The sequence below is a fragment of the Toxorhynchites rutilus genome, chromosome 3, assembly GCF_029784135.1.
Source record: "Toxorhynchites rutilus septentrionalis strain SRP chromosome 3, ASM2978413v1, whole genome shotgun sequence".
Taxonomy (NCBI): Eukaryota; Metazoa; Arthropoda; class Insecta; order Diptera; family Culicidae; genus Toxorhynchites; species Toxorhynchites rutilus.
This window is the reverse complement of record NC_073746.1, coordinates 207,714,922-207,732,606: the sequence shown is the minus strand read 5'-3', so window position 1 is coordinate 207,732,606 and position 17,685 is coordinate 207,714,922. Positions and strand designations below refer to the sequence as shown.

Genomic DNA, 17,685 nt, shown 5'->3' with positions numbered 1-17,685 from the left:
CTGTTGGTTTTCAATAGAAAGGAGGAAATAACAGAATAATTCGTTGTTTTTTTCGATTATTGTAGGAATTTCTTATTTCCGTTCGTTTTGATTCTGGTCCGGAAAATCTTTCCTCAGACAGGGATCTCTAGGAACGTTAGTGTTATTCAGTATCAAGACACAGAAGAAAAGGTTTATCAAACTTTTCAACAAAATCAAAAAAACTATCCTATGTCCTGATTCTTTACTTTTATGATTGTTTAAACATATGAACAGGGTAATTTTTTGGAGGTCCAGTTTTTAAACTTATATTTTGACGGCTCACACATAAGAAAACACCCAGTTTTTATTGCCATTTCATCTCTAGAGTCAACCAAAATGATAGACAAAATAGAGCAGAAGCATGTATAAACTTCTTTTTTGATGTAGTCTTTCTTTCTTCTTCTTCTTGGGGGCCCCAACGTTCCCAGTGGAACTTTTGCTTTCTCAACGTAAACATTACTAGCGTCATTTTTATTAGTAATACTAGCTGACCCGGCGAACTTCGTCCCGCCAAAAATTTGTTTTTTTTGTTATCAATACCTTCAAACATTCACGTTTTCTTCCTATGTGCAAGTTCATGGGTCCAATCGCAGAACTGTTCATTGATTAATCTTCTATTCAACCCCGTTGAATTTACTTTTTACTATAACATTCCTAGTATTTCTAACAAAACTCATCATTATAATATCAGATTATTTCCAGACATAATCCTCGTTCAAGATTTTTCAACCACTTGCAAATAACATGTTTCTCCGTTACATGGAATAAATGTTCGATACAGAAAACATAATAGAATAAAGACAGCCCTAAATCGGACAATTCCTTCCTCGAGTTCTGCTCTTATCAATACATCCGGTGATCTTTTTTTTTGTATAGATAGAAGAAGATATAGGAGTGCGTTTCATCACATTTAAATCCATTTCCAGTTTCGAACAAAGATCAATTTCGCTTGTTACTATGTAATTGTAGAACATATGGAATTAAATTTTCCGAATTTTCCCTTTTTCCTTCAAAGTTTTCCGAAAATTTTCAATTGTCATGTTTGGTTGGAATATTTTTGGTTGAAATATCCGTAATATTTTTATGTGACCCCCTCTTCATTCCAGAGGTGGGAGGGGTGCCATACCATTATAGAAACATTTTTCGTACCCAAAAACCTCGAGTTATGCAGAAGTTTGTGTTTCGTTTGTCTGGAAGCCCCCCTTAAAGAAGGGGGGCAGGAGTGTATTCACCATAGAAACGTTCCGTGCCCCGTAAACCCTTCACATGCCAAATTTGGCTCCATTTACTTGATTAGTTTTCGAGTTATGCAAAAATTGTGTTTCATTCGTATGACGGCCCCCCTTAGAGAGGGGGGGTGGATAGTCTAACTAACATAGAAACATTTATTGCACCCTAAAACCTCCATATGCCTAATTTGGTTTCATTTGATTGAATAATTCCCGAGTAATGCAGAAATTTGTGTTACATTTGTATTGCAACCCCTCTTTAGAGAGGAGAGTTGAGAGTCTAACTAACATAGAAACATTTATTGCACTCTAAAACCTCCATATGCCTAATTTGGTTTCATTTGATTGAATAATTCCCGAGTAATGCAGAAATTTGTGTTACATTTGTATTGCAACCCCCCTTTAGAGAGGAGAGTTGAGAGTCTAACTACCATAGAAACATTTATTGTACCCTAAAACCTCCATATGCCTAATTTGGTTTCATTTGCTTGATTAATTCTCGAGTAATTCAGAAATTTGAATTTGGATAGCAGCCCCCTTTTAGAGAGGGGGTGGAGAGTCTAACCACCATAGAAACGTTTATTGCACCCTAAAACCTCAATATGCCCAATTTGGTTTCATTTGCTTGTATAATTCTCGAGTACTGCAGAAATTTGTGTTTAATTTGTATGGCAGCCCCCCCCCCTTAGAGAGGAGGGAGGGGTCTCAAACTATCACGGAAACCTTCCCCGGCCCCAAATCCCCTACATACCAATTTTCATGTTGATCAGTTCAGTAGTTTCCGAGTCCATAAGAATCAGACAGACAGACAGACAGCAATCCATTTATATATATTTATATATATATATATATATATATATATATATATATATATATATATATATATATATATATATATATATATATATATATATATATATATATATATATATATATATATATATATAAATAACACGCCTGCGATGTATTCTGGAGTGGTAAGCTCTAGAATACGCGTGACCACAGTGCAAGTCGGAAGAAATTTCTTTGACGGAAGATTCCCCAACCAGAACGGGAATCGAACCCGAACCACCAGCATTATAATGTGGAACTAGGCCACGGGAGCACCATGTCTTTCTTTCAATAACGCCAAATCAGAAAACATATCACGTTTTTATGAAATAGTTTTAATGTCAATAGTGTTTTACTGTGAACGGAGTTTGATGATCTGCATACCAAATATTTGCAACTTCAAATCCAAGGTGAAAACGTTGAGGGTCTTCGTAGCCAAATTGGCTGCGCGTGATTAAATCGCTACGTTTTGTATTAACCCACATGTCTTCAAATGTTTTCCAACGTAACTCCTAAACATTTAGTTTTACCATAATGATGTATACGGAAAAGTTGTTGAAAATTGTAATCAAATTCATAAAGTGTCATGAACATGGCGGTTAACACGACAAACATATCAAAAGAACCTATTTACTACAAAAAAGACAATTAATTAGAAATATTTGTTTTAAATATCTCGAGAATTGCGGCGTTTATAAGGAGATTGATAAGAGCTTTTTTGTTTCAAATCAGAATTCATAATTTGTGGCTAAAAATTATGGTAAATGATACAAAAGTTTCGAAAATTCATAAAAATTCGATGTTCCACAAAGTTGGTCAAAAATAGTTTTATCGTCTTGTACTCATTTTTTTTTTAAATTTTCTATATGATTTCTTTTTTATATGAAAAAATAGAAAAAAATATTTTAAATACAGGTCGTGCTCGATTATATACAAACTCGATTATTTGTGATTCGATTATATACAATTTTGGACTCGATAATATACAGTTTCAACGTCTTTCAACGTCAAAATGTAATTTAAGTGGCTATTACATGTACAGTGGGGTAAAAATCGTGATTTTTGAAGATTTGAATTTTTCCAAGAATTGTTTATATCGATATTGCAGCCAAATTAAGAAAAATAGAAGTTGGGTGTCAAAGAAAAAATTGTAGGGCGGTTAAAGAGCTTCAATTTAATTGACAGAAACAATCTAGTTTAATATAATTTTTTACGATGAAATTGATAATAACACCTGAAAAATTATTAACTTTTAAGTTTTTCACTTCCAAAATGTTCTTAAAATGTATTATTTTGGATGTTCCACTACTATATCCTGTACAAAATTTTCTCATATTTCAAATGAAAACAACAGAATTGTATTCCGTAGCGTACTTTGTAATGTAGAGCCAGTTTGAGGCAACAAAGTCCGAAACAAAAAAAAAGTTCAATAACTCTGTCATTGTTGAAGTTGTGTAGAAGGATTTTTTTCATCAAATTTCATCGTCTATCACTTCCTGAGAGTATTTTGATAATTTTTTTTTTCATGTGAGAAATGTGTTTTCTGACTTTAAGCAGATTAATCAAAAATCAAATTCCTCTTTTATATTCAAAAAACGAAAAATACATGCAAAAAAAAATAAAAAACATTTTTTTTGACTCGATTATATACAGAATTCGATTATATACAGTGAAAAGAAATCAAAAACTGTATATAATCGAGTCCGCACTGTATTGCAAATTAAAATTTTTTTTTGTAAATAAAAAAGTACTTATTTTTTTCTCAGTATTGTTGACATACAAAAATTCAGTTTTTGAAAAGTTTTGAAAATTCATAAAAACTCGATGTTCCACAAATTTCGTCAAAAATAGTTTTACCAACTTGTGTCCATTTTTTAAATTTTCTCCTGACTTCTATTTTATATCAAAAAATTAAAAAAAAGTTAAAAACTATGTGTTTTAGATATTGCAAATTAAAGTTTTTTTTAGTAAATAAAAAAAGTACTAATTTTTTTCTCAGTGTATATTTTTTCATCATTTCATTTTTTCATAGACATCAATACTCTATAACTCTTTCTAAGACACTATTTCGGTAGCACTCATAGTTTTTGAGATATAAATTATCAAAGATTTCCCTTACTAAAATCTATACGCCCTTCTCAAAAGTTACACTTGAGCCAAAAAATTCCCAATTGCTGTGGAAAACTCATGTTTCCTCCAACTCAAATGGAATACAAACATTGATTCGTATCAAAAATACTCATGTTTTGTCATTTGTCGATTTCATTTGGAACTGCTCTGATAGGCACCGCATAAAATAAGTTTCCAAAAAAAAAATAACTCAAATCCACGCCGTTCACTGTTCGATTTTCTTTTGTTTCCCTGCTTTGCGATGGGACAGTTTGCCTTTTCGGTTACGCGTGGCTGCTTTTAGTTGCATGTCAAACTCGTTGCTTTTACGGCGGCATTCCACCTATTCAACATGCTTCATGCTACAAGTTTTTACCATTGATAACAATAACAATGGATATGATACTTGCGCAATTTTTTTCCACCTCAGCCAATAGACAGTATGCGAACGCTCACTGTTCCAACAAATCTGTTCTGATGTTATTGTTTTTATGATCAAATATTCTTTTGTTCCATTGTTGTGGTGAGTTATGATAATCGTCAATAAATGACGTAGTTGCTCCAATATTGTCATGCTACACACGCCGCACCGATCCGCAGGCCATTGGATAAAGAAATACTCCAATGAGCAAGAACCATTGACTTGTAGCATGTAGCATGCTGAATAGATGGAATTCCTTTAGAAATCATGTCATGCGCAACTTAGCATTTGATGGAAGGGTGGGAATGATTTTAGAAGTGGATATTTTGGACGCAAATGTGTGTTTTTCGCACTGAAATGCATATAAACCATCGAAAAAACTAAATGGACGATAACATCGTTAAATACGCTTCATTTCATATACCGCACAAAAAAAATCTCACAAAAAAAAACAAAACAAGAGGCTGTTTGTGTTTTTATTGTAGTATACTAACTAACCCCAATTTCAATTAAACACAAAACATCCTGACCCTCATTCTTTCTCATCCTCAATTCCGCATTCTTACTTATTTCCCATAACCACTTTTCCGCATACCATATCTAACAACATTTACATAATCTCTACCTAACACCTATTCGTCAGCAACTTTTGATTTCCTTACGTGTATGATAATGTTATCTTATCTCTTATGTATGTGTTCACGAGCTTCTATTAACATTTATTTATATATATATATATATATATATATATATATATATATATATATATATATATATATATATATATATATATATATATATATATATATATATATATATATATATATATATATATATATATATATATATATATATATATATATATATATATATATATATATATATGAGAATGTTTGTTTATTCGTCGCTTGCATTTCAATATAAAAACTCTATGCATGTATTCTCATTGGACCATTACCATGATATTAAATGTTATTCTTTAACCTTGATTTAATATCCTTACACAGCTGATGAAGCTGCTTTGCATACAACCTATTTGTTGGCAAAAAAAATAAAATTGTCATATTTTGCTCATTGTCCATAATAATAATTGTAAAAGCTTATTGTTTCTATCGACTTCTTTGTCTTCAATATGTTACTTTCATCGGTAACTGTACCGAAATTCATTTTTAATTCGATATTTTACTTTCTTCGGTAATTTATTTCTCGTACTAATAAAATAAAAAGTTATTGTACTGATTCCTATTTTTCATTCAATATTGATTTATTTTTTCATTTAATATTGATTTAATATCCGTATTAATTGGATAAGGAATTTAATAATGTGAAAAAAAATAATTTTCTAATTAGAATAATCAAATTAAGAATTAAATTTGTCAATCAATAAGCTACGTCGTTGTTACAATTGTATGCGAGGGGGCGCTAGCCATGAGCCTCGATTCAATTAAACAAACGAGCGCGCTTGAAAATTTGTTTATCCTACAGTATGGTATATATTTTGGTGCAAGCGCGTAAAGCGCGCTGCTGGTCACAATTGTTATTATTATTATTATTTGGCCTTAACCGTCGTATCGGCCGCTTTAGAAGGTCGCGATTCACAAATTTGTATCGCTTCCTAGGTTGTTTATTCTTCATATCGTTTTCATTTATATATAAAAAAATGCTTCTCCTTTGTTTTCCTTACATTTTACGGGGTGGCCGCAATCGCTTGTGCGGCTTTTAAAGCTTCTGCGCGTACGCACGTTTTATAAATTTTATACAGTTTGGCTATAGCACCTACTACTAGGATTATCACAATCACCCATAATAATATTTCTTGGGTCGAATGCATCTCGGTGTGATGCTCTACGTGATTTAGTATTGTGACTTGTGGGTCACCTTTATTCTCTATTTTTTTTAAGTTGAAGAGGCCCATTTTTAAGTCACACATGCGCGTAATTTTTTATCCTTTTATGCTACAGTATGTTCAATGCAACAATGCCATTTCCATGTATGAAATCATTGTATAAACCTCCAAAATGCACTAAAAATAAATAAATCACTTATACTCTAGAAATATTAAAAATGGGATATGTTTTACTTTTTCTCTCTTTATCCAATTATATTTCCAATTTCTATTTCCAAAAAACTTCGATTTATTAGAAAATTAGTGGCAGAAGTCTGATCAACTTCATGTCATGAAATTCAAAATAGCACGATTGTCTTTAATATCTCTAACTTTTTCTTGACGAAGCGTAGTAATGACTTTATAAGGACTTGACCTGAGAGTCAAGAATCCGAAAATTTATGAAGATCCAAAGAAGCGAAAAAAAAATATGATGCACGAATGTACATTTATTAAAATGGAAGTCAAACATAAGAGTTTGCTCTTCTAGAAAAGAGAAAGAAATGAAATAATTAAATAAAATGGAAGTCAAACACTCGAGTTTGCTCTTCTAGATAAGAAGATAAGAAAATATGAAGATATAAAAGATAAAAGAGAAAAATGAGCCTAAATAAAAGGTCATGAAAATAACGCAGCAGCACAAGAGCTGACTAGCGAAGGAATATAAAATGGGCATATTAAAAGAACGAAAGGCAATTGCTCTAGCGCATTGTACCGATTAGTTCAGAAACTTTATTCCGTACTCACATGTCCACTCTTCTAGACAGAGATGAGATGAGTAACGAAGAAGTTCATACGCGTTGAGTCAATAAAAATTCTAATTTCATACTAACCTTAAAACAAATACCCAGTTGAAAATTATATATTTTTTTAAACATTCACTTTTTAAATTTTGAAGAGTATACCACATGTTGTATCAATGGTTAATAATTATTTTATGAATAATGAAACCACAATCAGTAGTGCAATATTGTATAGAAAATCTGTTTCTATAAAAACGAAACGGAACGAATAAAGGGTGTGTCACATCAAATTGCATCACGGAAAAAACGCTGTAGAAATTCGCCCAGTAGACCGATCCTTTTGAAAATTTTAGACAGTAAAATAAAAACTAATAAACAACTTTTGGCATTTTCTTTTTATTTATACTTCGAGCCCAAGCCCGTATGCTCGCACCTTCCTCTTTACCCCGTCCATAAGGTTCTGTACAACGTCAGGTTGTAGTTTTTTTTTGAACAGAAATCCATTTTCTCTTGAAGTCCGCCTCCGATTTGACAACTTTTGGGTTCTTCCGGAGGGCCTGCTTCATAATCGCCCAATATTTCTCTATTGGGCGAAGCTCCGGCGCGTTGGGCGGGTTCATTTCCTTTGGCACGAAGGTGACCCCGTTGGCTTCGTACCACTCCAACACGTCCTTTGAATAGTGGCACGAAGCGAGATCCGGCCAGAAAATGGTCGGACCCTCGTGCTGCTTCAATAGTGGTAGTAAGCGCTTCTGTAGGCACTCCTTAAGGTAAACCTGCCCGTTTACCGTGCCGGTCATCACGAAGGGGGCGCTCCGCTTTCCGCAAGAGCAGATCGCTTGCCACACCATGTACTTTTTGGCACACTTGGATAGTTTCTGCTTGCGAATCTCCTCCGGAACGCTGAATTTGTCCCCTGCGGAGAAGAACAACAGGCCCGGCAGCTGACGAAAGTCCGCTTTGACGTAGGTTTCGTCGTCCATTACCAGGCAATGCGGCTTCGTCAGCATTTCGGTGTACAGCTTCCGGGCTCGCGTCTTCCCCACCATGTTTTGCCTTTCGTCGCGGTTAGTAGCCTTCTGAACCTTGTATGTACGCAGGCACTCCCGCTGCTTGGTCCGCTGGACGAATGAACTTGACAAATTCAGCTTATTGGCGACATCCCGGACCGAACTACTCGGATCACGTCTAAACTGCTTAACTACGCGCTTGTGATCTTTTTCACTGACGGAGCATCCATTTTTGCCGTTCTTCACCTTCCGGTCGATGGTTAGGTTCTCGAAGTATCGTTTTAGTACTCTGCTGACCGTGGATTGGACGATTCCCAGCATCTTACCGATGTCCCGATGTGACAACTCGGGATTCTCGAAATGAGTGCACAGGATTAGTTTACGACGCTCTTTTTCGTCCGACGACATTTTTCCAAATTTACGAAAAATTGACAGTGAAGCATGGCCAACGTGATCTATACACTCTTATCTGATTATAAGCGAAAGCTGAAGATATAATTCCTAAACATTAAATTTCTACAGCGTTTTTTCCGTGATGCAATTTGATGTGACACACCCTTTATAAGAAAAAGGGTCCAGTTCAGTTATATCCTTTTTATATAGGACCATATAGCATAATAAATATAGAAAATACTAATTGCACTATTAAGCACCCTGTAACAGGCAAACAAACGATAGTACACAAAAATAGGCTAATCAAGGCATGAAACTTATATGCACAAAACTAGTAAAAAAAAAATTGCTTCTGCGCGTACGCACGTTTTATAAATTTTATACAGTTTGACTATAGCACCTACTACTAGGATTATCACAATCACCCATAATAATATTTCTTGGGTCGAATGCATCTCGGTGTGATGCTCTACGTGATTTAGTATTGTGACTTGTGGGTCACCTTTATTCTCTTTTTTTTTGAGTTGAAGAGGCCCATTTTTAAGTCACATATGCGCGTGATTTTTTATCCTTTTATGCTACAGTATGTTCAATGCAACAATGCCATTTCCATGTATGAAATCATTGTATAAACCTCCAAAATGCACTAAAAATAAATAAATCACTTATACTCTAGAAATATTAAAAATGGGATATGTTTTACTTTTTCTCTCTTTATCCAATTATATTTCCAATTTCTATTTCCAAAAAACTTCGATTTATTAGAAAATTAGTGGCAGAAGTTTGATCAACTTCATGTCATGATATTCAAAATAGCACGATTGTCTTTAATATCTCTAACTTTTTCTTGACGAAGCGTAGTAATGACTTTGTAAGGACTTGACCTGAGAGTCAAGAATCCGAAAATTTATGAAGATCCAAAGAAGCGAAAAAAAAATGATGCACGAATGTACATTTATTAAAATGGAAGTCAAACATAAGAGTTTGCTCTTCTAGAAAAGAGAAAGAAATGAAATAATTAAATAAAATGGAAGTCAAACACTCGAGTTTGCTCTTCTAGATAAGAAGATAAGAAAATATGAAGATATAAAAGATAAAAGAGAAAAATGAGCCTAAATAAAAGGTCATGAAAATAACGCAGCAGCACAAGAGCTGACTAGCGAAGGAATATAAAATGGGCATATTAAAAGAACGAAAGGCAATTGCTCTAGCGCATTGTACCGATTAGTTCAGAAACTTTATTCCGTACTCACATGTCCACTCTTCTAGACAGAGATGAGACGAGTAACGAAGAAGTTCATACGCGTTGAGTCAATAAAAATTCTAATTTCATACTAACCTTAAAACAAATACCCAGTTGAAAATTATATATTTTTTTAAACATTCACTTTTTAAATTTTGAAGAGTATACCACATGTTGTATCAATGGTTAATAATTATTTTATGAATAATGAAACCACAATCAGTAGTGCAATATTGTATAGAAAATCTGTTTCTATAAAAACGAAACGGAACGAATAAAGGGTGTGTCACATCAAATTGCATCACGGAAAAAACGCTGTAGAAATTCGCCCAGTAGACCGATCCTTTTGAAAATTTTAGACAGTAAAATAAAAACTATTAAACAACTTTTGGCATTTTCTTTTTATTTATACTTCGAGCCCAAGCCCGTATGCTCGCACCTTCCTCTTTACCCCGTCCATAAGGTTCTGTACAACGTCAGGTTGTAGTTTTTTTTTTGAACAGAAATCCATTTTCTCTTGAAGTCCGCCTCCGATTTGACAACTTTTGGGTTCTTCCGGAGGGCCTGCTTCATAATCGCCCAATATTTCTCTATTGGGCGAAGCTCCGGCGCGTTGGGCGGGTTCATTTCCTTTGGCACGAAGGTGACCCCGTTGGCTTCGTACCACTCCAACACGTCCTTTGAATAGTGGCACGAAGCGAGATCCGGCCAGAAAATGGTCGGACCCTCGTGCTGCTTCAATAGTGGTAGTAAGCGCTTCTGTAGGCACTCCTTAAGGTAAACCTGCCCGTTTACCGTGCCGGTCATCACGAAGGGGGCGCTCCGCTTTCCGCAAGAGCAGATCGCTTGCCACACCATGTACTTTTTGGCACACTTGGATAGTTTCTGCTTGCGAATCTCCTCCGGAACGCTGAATTTGTCCCCTGCGGAGAAGAACAACAGGCCCGGCAGCTGACGAAAGTCCGCTTTGACGTAGGTTTCGTCGTCCATTACCAGGCAATGCGGCTTCGTCAGCATTTCGGTGTACAGCTTCCGGGCTCGCGTCTTCCCCACCATGTTTTGCCTTTCGTCGCGGTTAGTAGCCTTCTGAACCTTGTATGTACGCAGGCACTCCCGCTGCTTGGTCCGCTGGACGAATGAACTTGACAAATTCAGCTTATTGGCGACATCCCGGACCGAACTACTCGGATCACGTCTAAACTGCTTAACTACGCGCTTGTGATCTTTTTCACTGACGGAGCATCCATTTTTGCCGTTCTTCACCTTCCGGTCGATGGTTAGGTTCTCGAAGTATCGTTTTAGTACTCTGCTGACCGTGGATTGGACGATTCCCAGCATCTTACCGATGTCCCGATGTGACAACTCCGGATTCTCGAAATGAGTGCACAGGATTAGTTCACGACGCTCTTTTTCGTCCGACGACATTTTTCCAAATTTACGAGAAATTGACAGTGAAGCATGGCCAACGTGATCTATACACTCTTATCTGATTATAAGCGAAAGCTGAAGATATAATTCCTAAAAATTAAATTTCTACAGCGTTTTTTCCGTGATGCAATTTGATGTGACACACCCTTTATAAGAAAAAGGGTCCAGTTCAGTTATATCCTTTTTATATAGGACCATATAGCATAATAAATATAGAAAATACTAATTGCACTATTAAGCACCCTGTAACAGGCAAACAAACGATAGTACACAAAAATAGGCTAATCAAGGCATGAAACTTATATGCACAAAACTAGTAAAAAAAAAAAAAATTGAATATATTTTTCATTTGTAAACGCAAGCTCAGCGGGTATAATTTCTCTTTATCCTTTTTTTCCGAATGGTTACACCATTCTCCTAAAGAGGGGAGGTGTAGCATACTAACTAACCCCAATTTCATTTAAACACAAAACATCCTGACCCTCATTCTTTCTCATCCTCAATTCCGCATTCTTACCTATTTCCCATAACCACTTTTCCGCATACCATATCTAACAACATTTACATAATCTCTACCTAACACCTGTTCGTCAGCAACTTTTGATTTCCGTACGGAAATCCCCCAAACCAACTGATTTCATAACATCGGCTGAACGCTATTATGGCACGCCTAACTTCCCTGTATACGACCTCCAACAACTTGAGAAAGCAAAAGAGATGAACCAGCCTACGGCTGAAAGTCTTTATAATAAAGAATAAAAAAAAATACATGAGAAAGCAAATTGCCATCATCTGATCCTACAAAACTACGGTTGTACACTCAGCCAATTGTGGGTCCGTATGAAATTCTCACTCTAACGCCCCTGGAGAACGACTATCGGGTAACTATTCGGAAAACTGCTCAGACTTTTCACAACAACTCAGTCTCAAATTGAAATCCGTTTGTCTTGCGGCGTGTTGATTCCTGTAAAATTCAGGCCGCCTGCTTATCCTCTTCGGACTCGATTATGATTGTCTCTCCATCACGATCTAATCTCGCAGCTGCTCTGCTATAGCAGGGTTATAGCAGGTGACTACACTACTACAGAGAAAACATTATCTGCGCGTACCTGACAGCATTCTCTATGCGTTTGGGCAGGAAGCGAGTGTATACCAACAAAGAAAAATACGCGAATAAACGCTCTGAAGAAAAGTTTAAATGTAATAATTTGCTTGAGCTGAGGTCTTAATGTTTTGTCCGACACTGTATATGGATTGATGGGTACAAAAATCATCAAAAAGGGAGGAGCAATGAGCGATAGAATCTAGATTCCTTTTTGATGCGTTTGGCTTGACTAGACGTGACTTAAATAGCGTTTGAGTTGGATTAATTTTCCTTGGAGCCTTATCCGAAGAGCACCCAATCGGTGTGAATGTTAATAATTATTTTAGCTGAAACACAGAACGAATCTATTGGAATTGTATGTAAATCGAAAGCGGTTCACGGACAATGTCGAACAACACCAGGGTCAGAGTTCACTCTTTTATCAGACCTGCAGCTTTCAAGTTGTAATTTTTCGAAGGAACACACCTTTGATTTTGGGAAAACCCTTGTAAAAATAGTTTCATCTAAACCCAACCAATAGCATACAAGAGAATAACAAACTAATGTCAATAATAATGTATTGAATTTTCTATTTAATTCAATGGATGTTTATTGGACATGGAACACTATCGAAAAATTTTACAGTTATGGGCTGAAGAAGTGAGGTGAAATGAATATGAAAAATTTATTAGTTTTCGATCAAGAAATATTGCTAAAAATACTTCATATATATAGACAAGCCAACATGCATTGCATGCTAGCGGTTTCTGACTCCATCTCGGCTTTCATCAAACTATGGAGTCAAGAGAAATAACTTGTTCATTTCACTGATCACCCCGGCTCGCTCTCAACAGGTTCAAGTTTACGGTGGCTATTTTCATTCGCGCGGGCCCGAAGATAAGTTTAAATTGAAGCTTGTCGCACGCCGCAGTTTCAAGTTTGTGTGTATTATACATTTCAATGTAAAATCAAAAAGAAACACTCGATCACATCGATGATCGATAATCGAAGTTAGTTCCTTTAAAAGAAGCTTTAATTAACGTTTCCGCCGTATGTCTTCCTCAGCAGTCTTCTTCCTGCTTACCGTATGAGAATTACTATGTTGTAAAACAGGTATAGCCAGTTAAGGATGTGTTATTTCATACTTCACATGTTAGTATGTTAGTGTATATTAAGGGTTTCGTCTATTTCAACAGTATAGTCGATCATTTTATCACGGGAACGTATGATTTTAGCAGCATCTCTCAAGGTATTGACAATTCAATTAATTTTATTGTTAACGGCAAAATTGGGCTTGTTTTCGAAAGTATAAGGGATTTCTGTACCAATTCGTCTATGGGAATGACCCTCTCAGAATTCTTTAGAAATTCATTCATATTGTCTTTCTTGAAGAATAAGTTTCTGAAATCAAAGTTTTCATAATATCAAATTCGAGTACATTTATATCATCTATTATAATTTTAGAAATTTCTTTATGAAAATTTCAGACAACTTCCTAGAAGTCATTTTCAATATTTTTTGTCGAAGTTAATATTTTTTAATTATAACGATTTATATAAAGTGAAAAAAGATCCACCCGTTCCTGGAGACAGTCTAGACTACATTTGAGAAAAAATGAAGCATGTGAAGATATTAATTAACTGATATTCTTAAATCCATAAGTTCCAAATATTCTGAAAATATGCTGCCAACTCCGGGGCGAAATTTCTGTAACACATGTTTATATTCTTCCTCTAATTGAACATTTTTTGGAGAAGTTAGTGGATAGTTGACATTTGAAGGACATTTATCATAATTCACCTTTGTATAACAATTTTCCTTCCATATAAATAACAAAACGGTTGGATAATAAATCGTAATAAGCAATCGATTCATCTGGAAGTTTTCAAGTCATCAGTAAGATGCACCTTTAATGTTATAACGTTCGTTTTAACGACAACAATCAGGAAAATTTGATACATAAATCATCCACTATACAAATACAAAATCCCAAGGTCAATTTATGAACACATGATCACTTAGTCGTCTCTGGACTGTAAGTGTAAGGACAGCCTTCTCCATGAAACACGTTTTCGTTCACCGTGAATGTCGTGATGCAGCGCTTGTCTGGGACAGAGGTTGCCATTCTGGTTCTATTAGTTGGCTTCATCAAAACATTAGGGGGGCTTCATTTGGTGCCCAGAAATTACGCTGACAAGGATTAATTGAAATTGCTATACTGCCCCTTATGAAATTACACGATATGTTTTGAAGATTCGTACGCGCGATGATTAAGAAAACATGTGCAGATCTTCAATCTTCATGATTTAATCCAACTCAAACACAAATCGGGATTGATTGGGCGTAGCGTCAATGCGTCAAAGATCAGTTATATGTTGTCGAGCTGAATGTAGTAGGGGTACAACTACAGGGTGTCGACTAACTTGAAAATCCTTGAAAATCAGGGAATTCAAACAATTTTACGGAAAGTCAGGGAATATCAGGGAAGTTCGTCACTAATCTGGAAAAAATGAAATTCCGTCAATTAGAATTTTGATTATTGCAGTAATTAGAAAGTTAATGATACCAAAGAAGTTGTATTTGACTAGTTTGATTCTCTGTCGGCTTTTCAGTTTGCTTTTGCCTGTAGGTGAACTTAGTTCTTCCGAAGGTAGACGGCTTTTACATTAACATTTACATTCGCGATGTTTTTTCTGGCATTTTTGGCATCAGTATCTGCCGTTCAGCTTCAACCAATTCCCTTCCTTTTCTTCTTCGAAAACTATCGATGAATTAAAGCTTGACAATCATACTACGAAAGCTGAGCTCCTGTGGTGCCTGGAAACAGTTATGTAGCAAAAAATCAGTCCACACTGCTGAAAAAATACATGGTTGTATTGAGAAGAATTGTTCATGACAACCAGGAAGTTGAGAAGGTCTAACTAGGGCATTTGTAAACTATACATTGTCGTTGGTTTCGGCGAGTCTTTGAACAAGACTACAAAGAGGCTACAGATGGATCTGAATGTCAGATTTAAGAATGAAGAGGTTGGGTTTGGTGAATCGTTACATGACGTCAATGTTCTTGGGACATTCCCAAGCGTCAGGAATGAACTTGCAGCTTTTGAACAAGGCATGGGAATTATATATTTGAACAAACTTCTTTTTGTGTCGATGGACGGTATAAACGTGAATTACAGGTATTACGTGAATTTACGCGAGCTGCAACTGGTTTTTCAAAATGAAGAAAATAGTTCTTGAATTTGGGTAGCTTCGGATTGCACATTTCACACGGTTCATCAAACGAATAAAAAAACTCGCCAAAATTTTACAACTGACAAATCTTGAAATTTCGTCTGAGATGCGAAGCACTGCGTTGATGTATCCTTGATCTTTCCATGATTGATTTCGATAGAAAATGGAGGAAAAAGATTCGAGAAGCTTTTGACTATTGGCTTTTTTGATATTTAACGGATTTTGGTCGTTGGTTACGGAAGTTTTAACCCAAAATGGTCTTCTGTCTCTCGTTAGAAACCTCAACGTTGAGAGGGCTTTTCCATTAGCGAATGTTTTTATGAAAATATGTGGGAGGAAATGGTTGTGCTATGCGACAAGTTTATGATGCTATACTTCACCTTGGAAGGATAGCATCAATTAAGATGTTGAGCTTTTTTATCGTCATATGAATCAAAGTTAATAAAACGGCTACGGGAAACAGAAGTGGAATCTCTGGAGGTAAAACGGGGAAAATTTTGCAAAACGTACAGACGGGGGCCGAAAGATTGCGAGATAAACATTTCGTTACAATCGTAACAGTTTCATGAAATTGATCCGAATCAAAATGAAAATGTCTCATTCTGTACTAGTATTTGAGATTCCTTCAAAATAACTTTGAATTGTATTAGTATATCCATTTTTAAAAATCTTTTACGACATTTATCAGTCGTCGTTGAACTCAATTAAAAATCACAAACAATTAATTTATTGGAAAATAACGACAGACGTTCTTAGATTTCATTGTTTAAGATAACTAAATGTTTTAGGAGCTACAACTTAAATACTTTTAGATAATTTAATTACTAGTCTACATCTGGAATTTTTCTGAAAAATTACAGGAAAATCAGGGAATATTAGGGAATTTATTTTCGGATTTGAAGTCGACACTCTGAAGTACGACTCTCAGATTCATAATATGTGGCGAATGCTGTACTGTTGGCATCATGTTGAAGTTCGCAACACACATTTTTGGGAGGCTTTCTTTTCTAAGAAAAGTGCAGCTGATAGTCATTGTATGCTTGTCGGAGCTTTCCAAGACTTTCGGTCTGAGACTGCGATGCGAGTATAGGAGTAACTTTTTTGGATAAGTGACTTTTTCCTATTTTAGAGTATTATCCAATGAAATGTATAAATTAATGTTAGTGGCGTGGAACATATATTCAATATAATGCATGAAATCATTAAGGACTATTCTTATTTGATTTCAGTCCTTCTTGTCACCGGATTGAACGGATTCATATATTATTCGTTGTTATATTCATACGTGCAAAAGAAAAATACAAATGTTTGACTTTCGTATAGTTATCCGCAAAATACAATGCTCATACATATACACACTTGTGAAAGAAATGCACTTGTGGAAGAATTGTAAACTGTAAACTATAAACTAATCGGTGGCTTATGGTTATTTTTTATAGTTACAGTTTCGGTGATATTTTTTTATAATACATGGGCTAAACAATATCGACAAGAAAATAAGTCGCAGGAAGTTCCAATAAATTATTTTTATCATCTTTTTGTACCCCATCAAAAAACAGACATTAATTCTTAGTTTGCCAAGAACAAGGGACAAAGAATATTAGAAATATGAAAACTTGGAATTCCAGAACCTTAATCATCGGGTAACTATCTAGAAGGTTATACATTCTTCTTTTCGGAGATCCGAAAAACACGATACAACTGCATGAAATGTAAGAAATATGCTTGTCTTGAGCATGCAGTTATGGTATGTTCTGATTCTCACACCAATGAAACCACAATCGATTAATACGTTTTTATGTTATTTTCCAGCTCTTTATACTTTCATGAATTATTCAGTTGCTTACTTTTAGTTAATTACAGGGGCAAAGTCGAGTTTCGTTATTCGTGTTGGAGTATCAAAAATTACTGTGGCTTGAGGAGGCTGAATTAGATGATTATTAAAACTGAATAAAGACGAAGAAAACATATTTTCTGGAGTGTTGTCATTCATTTATATCCTTTAAATAAATGCCAATAAAGCCTGAAAAATACACAATAGCAACATTACAGAG

At 35.3% G+C, this 17,685-nt stretch overlaps 1 protein-coding gene across 3 annotated transcripts in view; it reads left to right on the top strand.

Annotated features, from left to right (window-relative positions):
* The window catches only part of LOC129779742 (neurobeachin-like protein 1), a 230,308-nt gene that overhangs the window by 62,142 nt on the left and 150,481 nt on the right, over positions 1-17,685 (top strand). The gene's annotated exons all lie outside the window — the stretch shown is intronic.